This window comes from Anas platyrhynchos, chromosome 4, assembly GCF_047663525.1.
Source record: "Anas platyrhynchos isolate ZD024472 breed Pekin duck chromosome 4, IASCAAS_PekinDuck_T2T, whole genome shotgun sequence".
NCBI classification, from domain to species: Eukaryota; Metazoa; Chordata; class Aves; order Anseriformes; family Anatidae; genus Anas; species Anas platyrhynchos.
Window position 1 is genome coordinate 26,655,418 of NC_092590.1, and position 20,668 is coordinate 26,676,085.

Here is a 20,668-nt window from a genome sequence, read left to right on the forward strand (position 1 = left end):
CTTAAGAATATTCTAGCTTTTCCTGTTTAACAGAGTATGAGGATTTTGTCTTTAAATGAGTACAAGTTTATTAATATTAAAAGAATTACATTTAGTCATCAAGAATACAGTAATATGGCAATAACAGTGATAAAAATAAAAGTGAAGTTTAGAAATAGAAATTTTACAAAAAGTTTCACCAGGGGGCAATATGACACAAAATCTCCCAAGTTCATTTCAGTGTGTAAGCAAATAGTGAGTTTTAGACGTCTTAGCTGTAGCTTAAGTTATGCAAGTTTCTGCAATAATAGCAGATGAGTATCAGAAATGTATGCCATCTCCTTGACTTCTGATTGGAATTTATCATTGAAACAGACCAGGATATTAATGACTAAATAGTGTTTTCTGAACTGCATGAATGGGAAACATACATTATGCCGTACAGGTTGCACAACATAGTTTTAAGGCTCCAAATCAACCTCCTAACTGGAATGATAGAGCAATTGCTATGAAATAGAAAAGCCCTTAATATGGGGATAGTTTTTCTGTATGAAGAGAAAAAAAAAAGAAAGAAAAGAAAGAAAAACCAAATAAAATATTTGGTTTATGTCTCTCCATTACAGCAGAGCTCCCTCACAAAATAAAGGCAATATTGGAATGTGTTGTAATGGCTTTTCGCCAAAAACTAGTAGCAACAGTGTCTTTGAATCTGTTGCTGCTGCTGCAAAAAGCAACAAATGCTTCGGTTAGTATTTCATGTTCCCAACAGGGAAAGACCATTCAAGTTGGTTCAAGTAGGAAGGATATGCCCCAGAGAAAGAAAGACTACTATCCATCTCTGCTCCCTGATACAAAGAATAATCCTTATTTTTTTTCAATGAATTAATGGAATTAAAATGAATTAAAATATGTCTAGAACTGTCATAATTCCTTAACTGTATGAAGCAGAAGTAAGAAATATTTCATGTCTGCTTTCATCCAAAATGTTTAAATTGCAGCTTGTATTTTTAAAGTGGCTACTACTCTAACTTTAGCTTATGAAGTCATGAAAACTATGATGTCCTACTACACTTAAAAAAAATAAATTCCAAATCCACCAGGGTTGGGATATTTCATGTTATTTTCAGCCCATTTTAAACAGGTTAATGATTATATGTAGTCAGTTGCATTTCTATGCAGAAATCTTTTTGTGGTGGGGGTTTTGTGTTTTTTTTTTTTTAATTTTATTTTTCTATTCAAAAATTCATGGAGCACTTTGCACGTGGAAGTTGGTATTATTGTGGACATCGCCTAAAACCATGCTCATATACTTTTGAAAATGGAAAATAGTAACACAGAAAAATAATGTAACATCAGTTCCTGGCAAATATAGATGGAATTAAACAGGCTTCTGAATTACATGATTATGTTGCAATACCAAATCCTATGGAATGTGGAATAATTTGCATATGAATGAGAATCTTATTCATTTACTGAATAAGATATTTACTGAATAAATTGCAGCAGACTTCATGTAATATAATGAAAGTAATCTATGTGCAAAGCAGATAGTGACAGTTTGGATCCAGGTGTAGCCCAATGATTATTCATCAGGTACATAAAAAATTCAGACCATGTTCATTTACCTCTAAGGGGACTGAATATCTGTGAATTTGCAACAGAAGTTATTTGTGAGTTTTCAAAAGTAATTTTATTGATTCCAAGGTAAATGCTCATTTCTAGCCTGTGGTAAGCTTACTTACAGGCTGTCAAAATTAAACAATGGCTTCAAAAAATACATATAAATAATATTTAGCTTACAAAACAACATTTATTATCAACTGATATGGACTTCCAGCTTCTGGAATTGAATGACACCGTTTGAATCACTTTGCTAGCTACAGATGTCTCTGAAATCAGGGTAACAGAAATGAGGCTGAATGGGACAGTACCATAGCTACTTTTTGAAAAGAAAAAAAAACAAAAACCAAAAAACACCATGAACTCTGGAAGAACTCCAAACCCAAAGAAAATTAGCTCTGTAAATAGATGTGGGAAACCCAATGTCATACACTCTCCAGACATGCCCAGATAGATGGTTTATGAAATACTGCTTTGTTTCATGCATGAGACTTCAGATGTCCTGAAATAGTGTGACAGGAAATCTTTATTTACCAATCTGTTGGCTATTATTCCGTATAAACATTTTAAATAATATTTTCCCGTTGAGATGCACTACCCATAAACATTTCATAACTTAATAATTATAGTTACAAAGTACCTTAACAAATTACCCTACATTTGACAAATAACCGATGAAGTCTGCACCAGCAGTCCTACTATACTTCTTTGTGCCCTTGAGAGACACTTCTGCTTTTTACAAATGTTGTTTCATAACATCTCTTTACCAGGAGTGGCAGAGGGGTCTAGGGTTTGCACTAAAAAACTGAGGAGCTTTGGATTGGTAGTTCGATGTCAGGAGCAGAATAAATCCTGAATTATCTTATCTTTGGTACTCCTAGCACTATTTTAAATAACTGTTTGCTGTGAGTGCTACTATCTTTTTGTGTGACTTTCAAGGTAGAACGGTTTATTACGTTGCTTTTGTGTTTATACAATGTACTTTTCCTGCAGTAAGGTGGAAATTTTAGCTTATTCAGTACACAGTAAATTTCTGAGTCCTATTGTCTTAGATTTTTCTTGTCATTTTCTTTCCATAAGTCTCTTTGTCATATCCTTAACCCCACATACACCCCGCAGTATCACCTACCTGGAATTAACTTGTCCATGGAGTCTAGCTGTTTTAGAGACTATCTCTATTTCTCCAGCAGCTGGAATTAATGAGGATATTATGTCTACTGAAAAATAAGGCTTTCAGAAAGTTAGGGACAGGGCATTCTCAGTGCGTGTAATTTACCTACGCATCTACATGTGCTACATAGATGCTTTTTAATTCTTATACAAACATAAATGGTCTGTTCAGAAGAAGACGTTTGTGGCTGTCTAATGACGTTCTCATAGAAAGGAAAAATAAATTCAGTTTTCAGTGACAGGAGTTCAGTGGCTTTCGTATAACAAATAGATTGTTTTGATATATATTTCTGGCCATACTGAAATGCAGAGCCAAAAGAGTTGTCCAGAAATCACATAGGTTTTCACCAAAATCCAGCAATATTGTAATGGAAATCAAGATAAACATAAGAAATAAATCTCAATCAAGTAAATTGTTGAAATGTGATTTTTGCTTTTCCTACAACGAGTGTTGAGGTAACTTTAGTTTAAAGAGGTTATATAAGTAATATCAGAATATTCTGCAGTATCTGCCAATATAGGGAAGTAGAGTGAAAAACAATATGTAAAGATGAAGGGGTTCCTTGTAACAATTATAAGCTTAGTTAGAAGAAGAAAGCTATAAATAGAAAGGGAAAGCTATAAATAAATAAATAATAAAAGGGAAAATGCAATATGAAGTAATGTTGAACACAAAGGAAAATATGGAGTGCCTTTTCTTTTAATTTTTGGAGCCTGCAGGTGGTGTAAGCACCTTAGGAAAGTTTTGAAGTTCCAGAATAATGGTTATTTTCTTCTTTTCTACTAATATTTTTTACAACTACTTTGTATGTTTATTGAGTATGTATTTTTTTAATCTGGTATAAAACTTCACTTCAGGTTGTTCAAAGAGGGCCACGATAGTGCAGGTTTTAGACTCTCTCACCTAGAAATAATTAAAATAAGTTGTATTAGTTTATTTATAGCTTGTTTATAGGAGAAAAACTGGATGGGATGCTAGGATATAACAATGGATACTTTCCTGTGAGAAAACAAATCACACATACCACTTCTTTTTGAGAGGTATTTAAAAAAGATGCATATTCTTAAACTAACGTATGGAGCTATACCATCTTGCTGTTTTTTCAGTACAAAAAATACAGCAGCCAAATTATCTATGCTAGCCAAATATTATCAAGGTGATAACATATTTAAAGATAATTATTTGTTCATAGCTTGAAAGTGTCTATAGGTTGATGATTTTCACATATGCACTTTATTCTTGCTTGTTATCTACAGACATCTAATAGTCTTGTGTAATAACAAATGAGGATCTGAAATAAATTTGGTTAGATCCTTTCAGCACTGTGTTCGCAAATTTCTTCTGAAATTATCACTTGTAGTTACAATAGCTTCAATTACAAGACTGATTTTTATGAGGTTTCTTAAACACATACAGCCATTTACTGTCCCCGTGGGCAGGGTGGGAGGAGGCCCTGGAAGAGGCCAAGCAGGAACATTAAAGGCTAGTCATTCCCTCCGGATCCTGAGCTTACATCCAAGGATTTTCTTTCAAATAATGACTTTGTGCCTTTGCTTGATGGGAAACCTAGCCTACCTGGTAATAATAATATTCATCATGCATTTTTGTAATCGTTTTCAGTAAGTGACTTCATGACTCTGAGTCTCAGTTGTAGGCTGACACAAAATGAAACTAGGTGGAAAAGGTGTCACTGAACTGAAATAGGTATTGTGCAATCACTAAGTACCCAAATCATGGGCTGCTTTATGTTGAGATAGTTGAATAAAGTGCTACATTTTCTGTTTTTTACAAACAGTAAAAAAAAATAATGTGGGCAATAAAGAGTTATTTGTAGAAATCTTATTGCTTTTGTCACACCATCTTAGGATTTTTTTTTTCCACAGGAAATTTTTAATTTCTTGAGTCAGGACAGTTACTGGTTTTTGTTTGATTGCTCTTGTTTGTTTGTTTGTTTGTTTTTCCCAGGGAGGGCAGGGTTTCAGCCTAGAATGTAGGAACAGATGAATCAAATTTTAACTTTGAGATTTTTATATATTTTTTTTCTGAACTAGCTGCCTTTGGAGGGAGTACTTTGATAATCTAGAAGACAGGAGGTAAAAGCTATAACTAGTAACTTAGAAAGACATCCATCAGCAGTATGCAGAAACTATTTTGAATTCTTGATGTTTGTTCTTATTTTATTTAAGACATTTTCTCAAGAGAGCTGTAAGTATTCCTTGAGAAATGCTTGAGGCATAGCTTGAAATAAACACATCAGTACCTATGAAGTTGCACAGAGAACAGTTTTTTTATACTGAAACTCAAAAATTTAGAAACACCATGTAAAAAAGGGATTAGGATTCTCTTTCTTTCTTTCTTTCTTTCTTTCTTTCTTTCTTTCTTTCTTTCTTTCTTTCTTTCTTTCTTTCTTTCTTTCTTTCTTTCTTTCTTTCTTTCTTTCTTTCTTTCTTTCTTTTTTATTTTCTTTCTTTTCTTTTGAGAGGTGAATGTGAAATAAATTTGGTTCCAAACTTTTACTTTGTAATAATTATTAAAAAATCAAAATCACCTGACAGTTTTTCCTGTCCTTTAGCAATATTCACAGCCCATTAGTTTTTCGCTAAATGAAAATAAAATACATGTCATTATATTTATTCTGCCTGCTAAACACTAGGAATTAAATAAGTTATAATAACTCCATAGAGTTTAAAACTGTAACTTGCTACAGTAATTACAATAAATAAATAAATAATGACGTGATAATCATGAGAAATCAGTGAATAAGAAATGATGCATGCTCTCTCAAACAAAAACAAACTGATACATTCTATATAACTAGATTGCATTGTTTCTAAAGGAAGGTCTGATGGCAATATATTGTAATTTGCTTCACAAATTAAAAAGTCTAGCTAAATGTATGTAAGCAGCTAAATAAAAAATAAATAGAGCAAGCAGATAACTTGCATTCAGAAACCTTTCAAATCTTCAGTTTATTTTGCAAAATTATATACACTAAATATGCTCAGAGGTAGGTAATACATATCAAAGGCTCCTACATCTACTTTGCACTGTAATTTGCACAGGATTTCTGGACTAAGTCAACATTTGTCTGCAATGTTGATATGTAGATAATAATACATTTCATTTTTATTGTGGCTCAAAGATCTGTTGATAGCTACTCGGACTGTACCACGAATACAGTTCTAGTTAAAAAAAAAAAAATAATAAAAAACACTTTGGAAGTAATTCTAAAAATATAAAACGCTTGCTGGGTTTCCAAAAATAGACTATTCTATGTTTTAATAGTAAAACACTTTCTGAGAAGTGCTTTCTTCTTTGCTTTGGCATAGCTACTGTATTCTCTTAATAAACTGGTAAACAAATTGGTTAGAATACCAAAAAAAAAAAAAAAAAGAGTTTTCCAGATTCCAATCCCCTAATACACATTCTTGTCTCAGACATCACAATTTTACTTGAGTGCTGATATCTGTCAGATATCAGCTCACTGTGGGGAAATACCTAAGTTCAGCACTTAGCTTATTCGGCACTTAGCAGATAATCATGTGTTTTTTGTTGGTGTGTTTGCTTCTCTTGATGAATGATGAATGAACACACTTTGACAATAATTAAAAGGATTTCATTTTGTGTTTTGTGATGACTATCAAGATTTTTTTTCCTGGTACTATTTTCCTTTCTAGGTTTTTAACGGACTGGATATATGTTCTTTAGCGTGTTTTTTAAAAGCAAGCCAGCAACTTGTAAGTAAGCAACTTACGCTAAAACAATTCTACTGGATAGAATGGGATTATTTTTCCCTTAGCAGAAATAATGGGCCTTTCTACTTTGTTCATTTTACTGCTCTATATATCTCTTTCCTTACTGTTTTAAATGTAAGACAAGAAAACTATTTTTTTCCAACAGTTTGGACTTGTTTCGCTCTACGTGATCATTAACCCAATCCCAAGACTTAAAACAAACAAACAAAAACGTATTTAGTATTTTCTTCTATTTTCTTTCTTTTTGTAAGACTTTTGCCTTTTAATCTTTGTTCACTAAAAATATTGTAGTATTCTAAACTTCTCAGTATGAAGTCCCAAAACCTCAAAACTCATTTGGGTTCGTTTGTCATACTGTATTTCTTATTTCAGTACAATTTGCTCTCAATTCAAGATAGGACAGGTGGGGAAACATGGTTGATGTATTCCAAATGGAAAACAAATAAACAAACAACCCTGTTAATATTTTAAACTTGAAGCACCAAACATAAATTAAACAACATATCATTGCAACAGAGCATTTTTTGTTTAATTAATAAGTACTGCTACAATATCTATTTTACCATCTTTTAAGAAAAGAGAAAAAAAAAAAAAAGATTATTTTTTATAACCTGGGCTTCTAAGAAACCTATTGGTCTGTTTATTTCTCTGAGTAAAGATTATGGAAGATTCTGTTCTTCTCAAGGAAGTTTGTTGTTGCAAGTTATAGTTGTTCTGAGTATTTTGGCAGTATATGGATACTGTTAGAGATGATAAAATAATGGGTTTAATAACACTATCAAAGTTTTTTTTACTTTGATTGAAATATCAAGATATAGCATATTTTCTAAGTTAGGGTAAACTTATAATTTTAATATCAAAACTTCAGTGTTGTGTAACATACGCAACAGGACAGATTGCTAATAATGGATGTAGTTCCTATTTTACTGTCTCTTTTATTTATTTTTTTTTCTTTTTTTTTGCTTAGTTAAGTGCCTGTTTCCTAAAAAATAATATATTTCCCGTTCAGAAATTAAATGAAATATTTCATTGCCTGCTCAAGCTACATCAGGTAACTTGACATAACCTGATTCTCATAAATAGGAAAGTTGTAGGGGGCACAGGATATTACAGCTGGTCAAAACAATGCAATTGAGTATTTTGAATATTTTGCTGGATTGGTCAAAAGGAAGCTTTTCAGTTCTAAATAACTCATTGTGGCAGTTCCAAAATTCAACTCTGAAATTTCTCTGTTTCCACTGGCAAAACCTTTTTTTTTTTTTTTTTTTTTTTACCCTAAAAAGAAAAAATTAAACCCTAAAAAGAAAACATTTCAAAATAATAGCATTTGGATTTCAGACCCAAGTTCTGTTATTTACAGTTTATCAGAGCAGAACCGTAGTGATCACAGGCTCACAATACTGGTACAAACTTTACAGTGAAAAAAGTCTCAGCATCTTTTGAAAACTGTCATTAATCTTCTGAAGTTTTTGACTGAAAGTCACCTCTATCAATTTCCAATGTTATCTGCGTGACATGTTCACTATTATCAAGATTCTGATACAGAAAAATAAGTGAAAAAATACAGAAAAATAAGTGCTGTAGGTTGGTGAGAGCAATTGAACTTAATTGAGGTCTAAATGAGCACTTAATTAAAAAAAAAAAAGTGTAAAAAATTGAGAAATGTATATTTTGACATATTTTAGCAGAAAATAATATGAAACAATTAAATGATGATAATTTGGAACAAAAGAGTAGATAATATTCTCTGGTGCCATACACAGCTGTTTACATTTTTAGAGGTAAACATAAACAAAGTAGCAATGCTTTGCATTCAGTTCAGACAAAGTAAAATGATTACAAATTATGCAGAGTGGGAGAGAATCTGATCCACTGTTATTGGACCAGCTCTATACTTATTTTGTCCTTAAAAATCACATAATCAATATTCACTATAAGCCTATTAAGAAATTGAAACAAATCTCTTGAGTTAAAAGTATTGTTTGTGCAATTTGCTATATTAATTAATGTTCCTAACTTGCAAAAATAATGTTCAATTTTTTTTTATTATTATTTTCCAAAATTTTTCATGGATGCCATGCAAAGTAAAAAAAAAACCTTCAGAAATGCTTGTGGTGCTGAATTGGATTAATTGTATTATATGAATTGTATTGTCTTTAATGAGTTGTCAAAGCCAGAGCAAAAGTTAATTATTTGTCTCTGACCTTGGCACAAGTCAGGAATTAGAGTGTGTATTTTTCACAATATGTAAAAAGTATGCATTGAAGTTTGAAAGCTGGTAAAAGAAAAAGTTTCTGCCAAAAGAGTAATCATAGATATAGCAGTACATGGCAGAGATCCCAAGGTTAAGAGACCAGATGTGAGTTATATAATTTGCGAGGAAAGATGTTTAATGTGACAACTGCACAGTCAATGCAAAGTAATACTTGTACAAATCAATTGTTGTTTACATAGGAGACTACAAAATGATAGCATTACTGTGTTGAAAAACATTTATTACACTCTGTGGTGGTCAGAAGTGAATAAATTTGATACAAATTCATGCTCCTGGGAATACCAAACACATCTTCAAGACAGCAGGAGAGCACAGAGCTGATTTTTCTATAACTTGCATAATGCTTTTCTCAACTGTAGGGAAGCATATTTTCAGTTAGCCAAGAACCAAGTGTTACTAGAATTGAGAGATAAACTGGAACAGGAGAAAACTTCTGCCAAGCAACCCATTCCCTGTAATCCTAGTCTAAGACAGATCCAAGAAATAAACAAAGTTTAAGAAGTAGAAAACCAGTTTATTAAGTATGAAATGAATATTTTGTGAAAAATGAAGGAAAAAAGCAGGCAACCATTTGACTACATTCACTTAACCAGCTTGCGCACTTCTGCCTTACTTTTGTTATTATATTTTATGCCTTTGTAAACCACATGAAAGGAGGCAAATTATTGCACTGGCTGTCTTATAAGGAAATTAGGTAAAGAATTATTAGTTCGCTGCCAAGAAATAATTTGGTTTCCCACAGCAATCTGGTTAAAGCCTAACTAGCAGGTTCTATAATGGAAGTCTGAAAAGTATTTAAATAACAATATTGAAACATTTTAATCACTATACAGGTAAGGAATGCACTTAAGTATAACATGAGGAGTACTATCCATTGTCATGCAGAGAACCTTTTAATGGTTTTTATTATTGTTGTTATTTTGTTGCTCATCTACAGAGTACAGAATTTTGAAAATAAACTCAACAATGTTTAGAAAAACAGAAACTGAATCTCAAAGGTCTTTAGGTATATATACTTTGGAAATGCTGCTGGACACCACTGCCTGATGCACCAAGGGACAAACTGAGGTTGGGAGACTAGTTTTAATAATTTTTAACTTCACATTCCTTCACTGTACAGTTTTGAGTGTGAATGTGAGCCATTTCTTGGGAGTTAGAAAAAAAAATTGTTCTAGCTTTCAGTTATACGGGAATTCAGTGAAGCTTGGCATCAGAATTTGTGGGCTGGAGGGAACAATGTACTGGATGCTGTTGCTCATCAGGGTAAGATGATCATCTTATCATTAGTTTCCATTATCTTTAGTGTCCTGTAGCTCCTATTTCTGCCTTCAGGTCCTCCAGTATATCCAGCCTTTTGCTACTTCCTTGTGATACCCTAATTCTGTATAGTTACTCTTATGTAATTCCAGTAGCTCTACCTAATTCTAGTATTATTTTTTAAGTTGACCAGTTAAACAGGAAAACAACACACTCAACAGTACAAATCTGCATGTATACTGATTAGGAGGAGCTACTTAGGCAAGCACAATACCACCAGCAAGGCTCCTTGTTTTCTCTTTTTTACCCAGAAGATCACTGATGGGTTCTGTATTCTCAATCAGCTGTTGTACTTCACAAAATATGTTGCAAAGCAAGACCACTTCCTATCTGAAAAATTTGGTGGACAATGTCCAGTTGACTAAAAAAGGTATTAGAAAAGGCAACAGTATAACCTTAGTTTTCTTTGGAAATATGGCAAGAATAAGAATTCCATTATCTAGTATGGTTAGTTGGGAACCATTAATTTCATACCACAAGAGTTCCAGCACTGTAGAGAGAACAGAAAATAGTGCTAAATTATTGACAGATATCTAGACTGTGCAATTGTGAATTGAACAGGCACATGGTATTCTGGGCAAAGAACTGGCTGAACAGTAGGGTTTAAAGGGTTGTAGTGAATGTGGCTACTTCTGGCTGGCAGTGAGTTGTTAGCGGTGTTCTCCAGGGCTCAATCTTAGGGCCAGTTCAGTTCAATATTTTTATCAACGATCTGGATGCAGGAGTTGAATGCATCCTTGGTAAATTTGCTGACATTACTAAACTGGGAGGTGCTGTGGACTTTCTTGAGGGACAAGAGACTTTGCAGGCAGATCTAGATAGATTGAAACACTGGGCCATCATCAGCAGCATGAAATTTAACAAGAACAAATGCCAGATTCTGTACTTGGGACAAATTAATGCTGTATTACAGACTGGGAGATGACTGGCTGGAGAACAACCCTGCAGAGAAGGATCTGGGGGTTCTGGTTGACAATAGGCTCAACATGACCCATCAATGTGCCTTGGCTGTCAAGAGGGGAAACGGCATTTTTGTGTACATTAAACACAGCATAGCCAGCCAGTCAAAAGAGGAGATTCTTGCAATGTATTTAGCATTGGTGCAGTCTCACCTAGAGAATTATATGCAGTTCTGGGCTCCACAATTTAAAAAGGATATTAAGATACTTGAGGAAGGCAATAAATCAGGTTAAAAGGCTGGAAAGCATGTCCTATGAGGTAAGACTGAGGACAAGTTTGTTAAGCTTGGAGAAAAGGAGATTGAGGGATGACCTCATTGCTCTCTACAGCTTCCCAAGGTGAAGAAATGGAGAAGGAGGTGTTCATCTTTTCTCCTTGGTATCTTGTGTCAGGATGTGTGGGAATGGCTCAAAGATCCATCGTGGGAGGTTCAGATTAGATACTAGGAAAAACTTTACTGAACAGGCTTCCTTCAGAGGTGTCTTATGCCCCATGCTTAATAGGCATTTGGGTGATGCTCTTAATGATATGTTTTAACTTTGGATCAGCCCCAAAATAGCCTGACAGTTGAACTCAATGGTCTTTGTAGGCCTCTTGCAACTGTTCTGTTCTGTTCTATTCTGTTCTGTTCTGTTCTGTTCTATTCTATTCTATTCTGTTCTATTCTAGACATATGCTTCTATTCTAATTCTAGATTTATGTTTATAGCTAGGAAATTGTATTTGCTAGCCTGAGTTTCATAAATATTATTAGTCATTTGAGGAATGTATAATCCTTCAGTTTCCCATTACAATAAAAAATAATACTCCCTTTCTATTGCCAGTTTAATATCTCAGGCTATTTTCTACAGTCAACGCATTCAATCTTTCTATCTCAGCTGTTCCTCTAATTTCTATTTTAACAGTCAATACTGCCTCTTAGTCACATGCATGTGCTTGATCTTATTCTTCAATTTATGTCCCCATTTTCTTACCTCCTTGCTATGTTCAATTTGGCTAGCTAGCCTCAAATTCCTACACTGATTCCTTGTCAAATATATTTCTCTTTGCCACTGTTTCATTTGCCACATTCTTTAAGCAACTATTTTTCATCCAACTCATATCTTTATCTCAGCCTGTAAGCAACTTAAATTAAGATCTTTTAATGGGAGGGGGTGGTTGGTTGCTTTCAAAAATGTACAGTTTCTGCATGTACAGCCCGTCAGAGTAGTCTGAAAATCTTTACAAGTTGATTAAAGCTCTTCAATTTTTCAGTAAAGAAAGAAATGTAGCATATGTTATGCTGATAGCTCCCACATCATGTTTTGGGGCAAAGCCTACAACAGAGAACTTAGACATCCTCCCTCTGCAACCTAATTCGCATAGTCTGCTCTCTTCCTGACCTAAATGTATATTTCCCTTTCTGTTAAACAACAGTGGTTCCATGTCACTGAAGAAATTTATAATATGGCAAAATTATTATGGTAAAATTCACTAATTTATTGCCAACAGTGACAGATATTTTAGAGGTCAAAGACTGACATTAACATTAACCTTATGCAGCTGATACTTTCAGTGTTCCCCAAGTCAAGGCAGTTTACCAGGAATGAACTAAATTTCACATAACAAATATTTATAAAGTGATACAGTGCAAAGTCCCAGATGCTACATTGTTAGTATTTCACAGCATGGTTATTAGCCTAATGGATTTTATTTGCTGGAAAAATGTACTTGGTGTCATATAAAAGTTAAAATAAGACCATTTTACAATTTGTACATGAAAAACTGCCAGGAGTAGTTGTTTGTACATTATCATCAAAAGAAAATAATTTTTCATATTCAACATAGGATTTATGTGAGTACACTAGCCTTTATCATTTAACATTATGATATGGACAGCCTAAAGATGAACAATACTGTGCCAATTATATGATCAGGCCATTTATTAAGTGCTAGTGGTGTTCAATAGCACCCTTCCAATACAATAATTTAATAGAAATCAAACAGTTACTCTGATCCAAGACTTCTCCAGAGGTCCTGTACATGCAGTAGTGATGCTCCATTGATTCTGAATTTTAGTACTTACAGCTGATTATCAGGCAACCATAAGATTCCCTGTATTTCTGAGAAACATCCTCGTCTTACAAGGATCATATACACACGAAGAAGGAAATTAATCTATTTGTGCATTCTGAGATCAACCTGAGTAAAGTGTAATACAAAATTACCATCAAAGAGATTACTTAACTGCTCTTCCTCTCATTCTGAAGTGTATAACAACAACAACAAAATATACATACTACCAGTAAAGAAAAATGTTGAAGGAGAAATGGTTATGAAATCCAGTGACTGGGGGTACTGAGGTGGTAAGATGTCTTGGTGTTAGTTTCTTCTTGTCTGGGCAAGTGCTCTCACCATTACACTGTTAACTTAAATTTCCTTCTGTGATCAATGTGTACTGTAAAGAATGCACAACTACATTTTCATTGGAACCAGATCAGGCATCCCCAGAAATATATAACACTCCACCTACTTGCTGTGTCCCAGACAGGCTCAAGTGGGATAAAAGTGTCTAGATGCTCAGTCAGTATGGTATTTTAGACTACATTTTTGGACGCAGATTTTAGATGCCAAAATCCTTTTTCAGATACAGACCCTGAACTTTTTTCACGTGTAATTGAAATCATCCACAGCTGGCTATCAAACAGCTAAATAAATTGTGGTCCTAATCTCAAGTGACCAGGCTGAATTACCAGGAAGCTTTTCTGCACATTTCTGTGGATAGAGGCTTCTGAAGTGGTGTGTCCCTTGTGCCAAATGCTTTTAGTTGTTACTGATTGGAAGCTGTAAACAATTGTTTCTTCGTCTCTTCAGTAGGTCTTTAAATTGAACTACTTTCTATTGTATTTCATTGAAGATCATTACATTCATCAAATGATGATTCAAAATTCATAAACAATCTGCTTAGTTTCTGTCAAACTGTGACTAAAACGAATGTTGTAGTATGTTTACTAGTTGCATTTGAAGAACACTATATGCATATGCACAGTATTTGTTGCAAAGCATCTTCACAGAATCATGAAGAAAAATTATGCTGTTCTGATATGATATCAACTCATTTCTTCATTCCTCGCAAACGATGTGCAACAAAACCACAAAGGTGCTTCTTATTATTGGTACATTCTGAATATCTACTCAAATATGTTTATAATGCTACCACTCTCTACAAGAAAACAAGAGAATGGTACTATTTTCTACAAGGAAACACGGAGGTGAGTAACACCAAGAAGTTAAAACAAACAACAATTTACCTCAAACTAGTCTCTTCTCCTTTGAAACAAATGCTTGTTGTGCAGGTAGTGCACAAACATAGACCATATTGTAGATACTAGGTTTTCACTGTCATGCATAGTTCTGAAACATACTTGTTTTTGTTCTTCATTCTTTAGATTTGGTAATGCCCTTCACAATACTGTGGACTATTTTTTGCCTTATTGCCCAAAGACTTTAGACTGTGTGTGTTAAAATAGTTCAGTAAGATTTTGATTACTTTTATTGCTTTGTTTATTCTGCATGTAGGCATAAGCAATTACTTTCAAAAACATTTAATGATTTTAGATGCTTGCATTTCTTTTTCTTGCATTTCAAGTACCAACTTGAAAGACTTTCAATGGGCATGAATCCAGCCCGTTGGAGGTGATTCAACTGATGTCCTGAAACCAAAACAACCGCAGTCAGCCTCAAATCCTGGAAAAATCCTGAATTATTTAGTAATCTTCAGCATCTATTACAAGCATATTGGAGCTGTAGTAGGCATGAACATCTGATCAGAAACCATGAGACTGAAAGGTGAATAAGCAAATACCACCAAAATGAAACTGACTAGAAAGTTTTTACCTTTTATCCCTCTCTCTGTGGTCACTGGAGTTTAGAAAGGATATTTAATAAGACACATGTTCTTGATATATTTTGCAAATTACATTCAGGTTTCCCATCTGTGATTTTCTATGTGATTAGTATATACCAATGTGGGAAATAACACTTTAATGATAATAATTTTAAAGGGTGAAATAGTAATGATTTTTGGATGCCCAGCTATGGTACAGCTGGTTAAGAGAAAAGCAATAGCAGCAGTGGTATTCTAAAAGAATAAACATATCTAATGGTACAGGAGTGTCTGCTTAGGCTCTTGGAAGCTGTAGCTAGCAAGGACAGGAGTTTTGTTTCTTTTTCTTTTTTTTTTTTTTTTCAATTTCAAAATGTACAATCACAGTTATAATCCATTCTATGTATAACATCCTGAAAATGAAAATAAACGAAGCTTTACTCCTAAACTACATGTTCACATTCACCAGAGTTGCCAATAACATCAACATTTTTTAAACTATTTTTATCCCTTTTAGAAAATGTAAGATGTTATACTGTGCATCAGGTTAAACTGATATTTCTGAACTAACTTAAGGAATCTTAAGGAATCTTCAAGAGTTGGACTTGATGATCCTTAAGGGTCCCTTCCAACTCAGGATATTCTATGATTCTATGATCTTTCTATGTGGCTAATTTGTGTTTTGCAGCATAGTATAGAAGTACTTAAATTAGCTTAAAAGTGGCAAGCTGGGATTTAATTGTTTGTGTCTTTTTCATTTGCTTTAAGAGCTTTTCATCCAGGAAGGTATCAGGGTCCCAATAGGTCTTAATGACCCTGGCCTGCCTCACCCCATACTCCAGTCCATGGCAGAGGAGCCATGGTCAGCCCTGGCCCTGAGTCTGCACTCCCTGCTTAGTGCAAAGGCACTGCATCAGCTGGGGACCCCTCAATGGGGTGGCAGGGCAGAGCCTGGCAGCCTGTCCCATCCCACAGTCACAGCAGGGCCATGCAGGAACAATAGGGCCTGGTGCTGCTCTCCAGGTCCTTGCAACAAGTTGGGAAAGAGATGGGTGGTCACATACATCCAGATTAGCTGATAATTCTCAAAATCCCTCACTTCGTCTACAATTAAAGGCATTTTCTGAAACTTCATCATAGCATCATAGCTCCTCATCTTTCCACTGTTTCCTGTTCTTTTGGTATGTAGCCCCCAACATACTCCAACTGGGCCTATTACTCCCATTTCTTTAAGGGTATAAATGTTTTTTCTTTGATTACATTGGGGTTTCTTACTAATGGACTCGTTCCTCGAATTTATTCAAACTGCTTTGTAGTGAGTCTTAAAGTGTGAATATATTTTTTGATTTTAACAAGGGAGGACTTTTTTTTTTTTTAGTTTATTGTCCTTACAATGCCTAACAAACTGAAAGTTGTTACATTACTGTTATTCATACACATATCTTCTTTCTTTGCTAACTATGCAAGAAGTTTTACCTAAAAGAGATTCCACAATGTTGCTAGCAAAGCTTAGATTCTTTCTGAATTCTTGAATTTTATGGGTGTATTAAAAGAGTTGACATAGTTACTCTACTACAGGTGGCAACAAAAAGAGGTATAGATTATATTAAACTGTATTACATATTTCAATTTAAACTATTTGAGCTAATCTCTGTAAACTCACAGATTAACATTTGTTGCACAAACAGCTTGGAATCATTGACTCTGGCACCAAGTTTTATAGAGCTGGATGAACACCAATGACAATGACCTACAGTGCTTTTCAAAATAAACTTTAATCTTACAGTAGATATTTGCTAGTTTTTCTCTAAGTTTCCACGTCAGGATGCATTAGTCAATGTGTTTGAATCCCATGAGGTCTTCAAAATGTGGTCAAAAGTAAGCTAGCTTGGTCACAGCTTTATGTTGAGCTCTGTGCTACAATAGTGATGCTGCTAACCAAACTCCAGGTGGTCATCTAAAAGATAGCACAGGTACCTCATACAGAAGCCAGTATGCAAACAACCTCTGTGAAATGAGTTGGCTTGTGTGTGTAAAGTAATAACCATTGTAAATATAAAACCAAGTTTCCATTTTCAGAGTTGTAAAAGAATTCTGCTTTCTATTCAGCTTTTGGTGGAAAACAAATATTGTGCAATTGGTTACTCCAGGGCAATGTGCTTAACATTCCTATGCTGAATGTAGGTAATATGACCCAGGGCAGGGTGGAGAGGGACATGACTCCCTTTTTCTGGTAGCAAAAGCACTTTGACTGGCTGGCTTTAAGCTTTTCTTCTGAATTTCTTCCCACCGTAAATTCTAGTTGTCTGTTCAGATGGACTAGATCTAATTGGGTGTCATTTTTTCATCAAATATTCACATTTTGTTGTTCAAGCATCTGATTCCTGCAGAACTCTGAACAGATTGTCTGCTATCTTTAGGATTTTTCAGCCTAGCCCAGTACTAAAGAGAAAATATAAACTTATCTACCAGATTTGTGATGATATCAGCTCAAGCTTTCATCTCTTAGTTTTACTAACCCTCCAAAATGTCTTAAGTAGAAGAAGTCAGAATCCTCTTTAGAGGGTCTATGTATTTGGATGGATGATTTGGGTCTGCTGATGCATTTAAAAATATATCTTATTTCCAGACATTTAACATACAGTTTCAGTAACTTTATTATAAATATTCTATTTATAAAGCACTGAAGGACTGTTCCTCAGGATTTTTATTTTATTATTATTATTTTTTAATATAATGCCTTAGTATGCCAAATTCAAATCAAGAATGCATGTTGTCTTTTGTGGTAACTTCTTGGTTACAACCATGAAAACATGTTATACTTTATTGTATAAGTTCTTATATGTTTGCTGTCTTAGTGACATTATGATAGCATTATCCTCAACAGTTCTGATTTGCAAAGGTAGGCACAAAGATATATTTACAAGTATCATCCACTGGCTTACATTGTACAAAAGTATTTTGTTATCTAATTATATCTTTGGAGCTATTAGTTGTGTTATCCACATATTAGACTGACATAGAAGCTTGGTGGTTTGTTTTTGTTTATTTTTGTTGTTATTGGTTTGGTTTGTTTTCTGTTTTAAGAAATTTCTTATCTCTACTAATTGATTCGTTTTGTTGGAAATTTCACCTCTGCATACGCATCCAGTACTTAGAGCTGGCTGGTTCTCATTAGCTGTTGCAAACCTCCCTGAAGACCATTAGACCTCATGTGTTGCTGCCACTGTCTTGTTACGTGCAAGAAAGCCTCTCCTTATTACCAGAAGGATCTCTTCCATACAGATACTTGACATTAACCACCTTTCAAACTGTCTGACTAGATTTAATGGAGCAATACTTTCTAACCTTTTGGACAATTTAAACTTGCCCTCATAAAAGAAGATAAAGATTTGGACAAGTGATAATTTTATTCACAAGTCTCTTAGAGAGACTCCATTCAGATTAAACCTGCTCTGCTTCTTCATCGCAAATTTCTGTGAACCAAAGGTCCTGATACAGATAATCTTTTCCTCTGGAACTATCTCTTGCCTCAGTCAAGCTTCTACAGACAGTACCTTGATATGTGGACTAATTTCTTAGTCATAGGCTTCTCAATTGTCCTTTTAACAATTCCTACTCTGAGGAAGACACAGGTTGCAGTTTGCAACTGTTTGCAAGAAGAATCAGTTGGCAGTTGGTTTCTTTATGCAATGAAAATATCAAGGACAAACTGTACATTATACAAGAACATATATGAGTTTAGTACATGTAATTGATACCCAGACTTAGTCAAGCACTAGCAAGGAGGGTAATCAAACACCAGGATGACAGTGCAGTGGGGGAAGGAAAAAAATAATGGAAGGAGTAGCTGATACACTGGAGGGATGTGCTGCCATCAAGAGGGACCATGACAGGATGGTGAAAAGGGCTTGCAAGAACCTCTCGTATTTCAACAATGAGAAGTGCAAAGATTCTCCCTGCACCTGGGGAGAGACTAAAATATGCACCAGTACTCTCTGGGGGCTGACCATCTGGCTGTATTAGAAGGAGGAAAAATGAGGTCAAGGAAGGTGATACTTCCCCTCTACACAGCATCTGGAGTAATGTGTTGATTGCTGCACTCCCCAGTAGAAGAGAGACATGGACATGCTGGAGAGTCCAGCAAAGGGTCACTAAGATGAGTAAGGGACCAGAGCGTCTCTCATATGAGGAAAGGCTGAGAGAGCTGGGACTATTTAGCCTAGCGAAGACAATGTTCTGGGGGGATCTTATATAAATACCCAAAGGGAGGGTATAAGGAAGATGGAGCCAGGCTCTTTTCAATGGTGTTTAGTGACAGGACAAGAAACAGTGTGCACTGACTGAGTCGCAGGAAGAACTTCTCTACCATGACCGGGACTGAGCACTGGAACAGGTTGCCCAGAGAGGTTGTGGTGTCTCTCTCCTTGGAGTTATTCAAAGGCTGTCTGGACATGATTCTGGGCAACTGACAGCCCTGCTTGAACAGGGGGTTTGGACCAGATGTTCTCCAGACCATTGTGTGAGTCACCAACCCAGAAGTATGGCATTTCCAGTAGACTGTAAGGTCAGCTGTCTGTGGTTCACAGAATCACATTATTTTTTCTAAACAGTATTCAGGTTTGATGAACTGTCATTTTCCATTCAAACTGTGTTTCCTTAGAAACATTTGAGCCAGATTTGCTGCTGAGCTAACATACGAGGAAGCCTTGAAATCTCTGACTCCACTTGTCTCTTTGGCTGCTGTAAATGTACCACATGTAAATGTTACCTTGGTGGCTGGCAAGCCAATGGTACAGACATAAAATACAGGGACAGAAGTAAAATTTAGGAAACCTGACAAATATCTGCTAGAAAACTCTAATGCAGTAAAAGTTTTATCAGAGACAATTCTGGTATCCACTGTTTTTGAATGTTCCAATATTTCACAGACTCCTTTAGTTTCATATCATGAAAAGACAGCACATTCCCATTGCTATATATTCCGTGCTGAGTGTCCTTCATGAACTGGAAACCTTTCCTCAGTACTTCTTCTCTTCAGATATATTACTACTAAAGTAATCACATCTTGTTCCACATCTCTCCTAAAAATATTTAGAAAAGTTTTTCATTTTTAATGTTATCATGTATACCAAAACAAATAGAACAAGTTTTCTTCTGTGTTGGAAAATGAGACCGCAATAACATTCTTGGGATAACATGTAACCAAGTGAAGCAACAGCTGGATGAAGCAGAAAGCTATGGCTTCCTGTTGAATGGAAAGAATTTACATCAGAATTTGTAAAATATAGTGCAGTATTGGACAGGCTCATAGGAGTGAGAGAAAGCCAAATACAGGCCAAAATATGTATATTTTCAAATGTTTCTGGAAGACAACATCTCAATTCTACAACTCTCCTTTAGGAAATTATTTCCTCCAGTCCAAGATAGCCCATATACATATATATCGGTGCTAGAGGAAGCCTGCCAAAGGTCAGTGCAGATGAAAAAAAAATATGCAGTACAATTCTTGCTACAACATTAGATTGCAGAAACAGAAAGAGAATCTTAGCAGCAGCCAGGAACAAAGAGACATAAAATTGGAAGAAAAAAATATTCCATAATTCTAAATTTTGATCCAGTCATACTATGCTGCAAAAGAGATTACAGCAGTAATGAGAGCTTTCCAAATTGTCACTGCATGTTCTGTCCTTCAAAATATTCTATAAAATATATTGTAACTGGCAT

The 20,668-nt window shown here is 34.9% G+C and overlaps 1 long non-coding RNA gene across 2 annotated transcripts in view; it reads left to right on the forward strand.

Annotated features, from left to right (window-relative positions):
- Positions 1-15,352, forward strand: part of LOC106019645 (uncharacterized) — a 74,483-nt gene extending 59,131 nt beyond the window's left edge. The window contains exons 4-5 of one of the 2 annotated variants that reach the window (XR_002405806.4): positions 6,448-6,507; positions 14,705-15,352. This is a non-coding gene — a long non-coding RNA (uncharacterized lncRNA). The remainder of the gene's footprint in view (positions 1-6,447; positions 6,508-14,704) is intronic. The other variant, XR_002405807.4, reaches the window with a different exon arrangement.
- Positions 15,353-20,668: the final 5,316 nt, after the last annotated feature.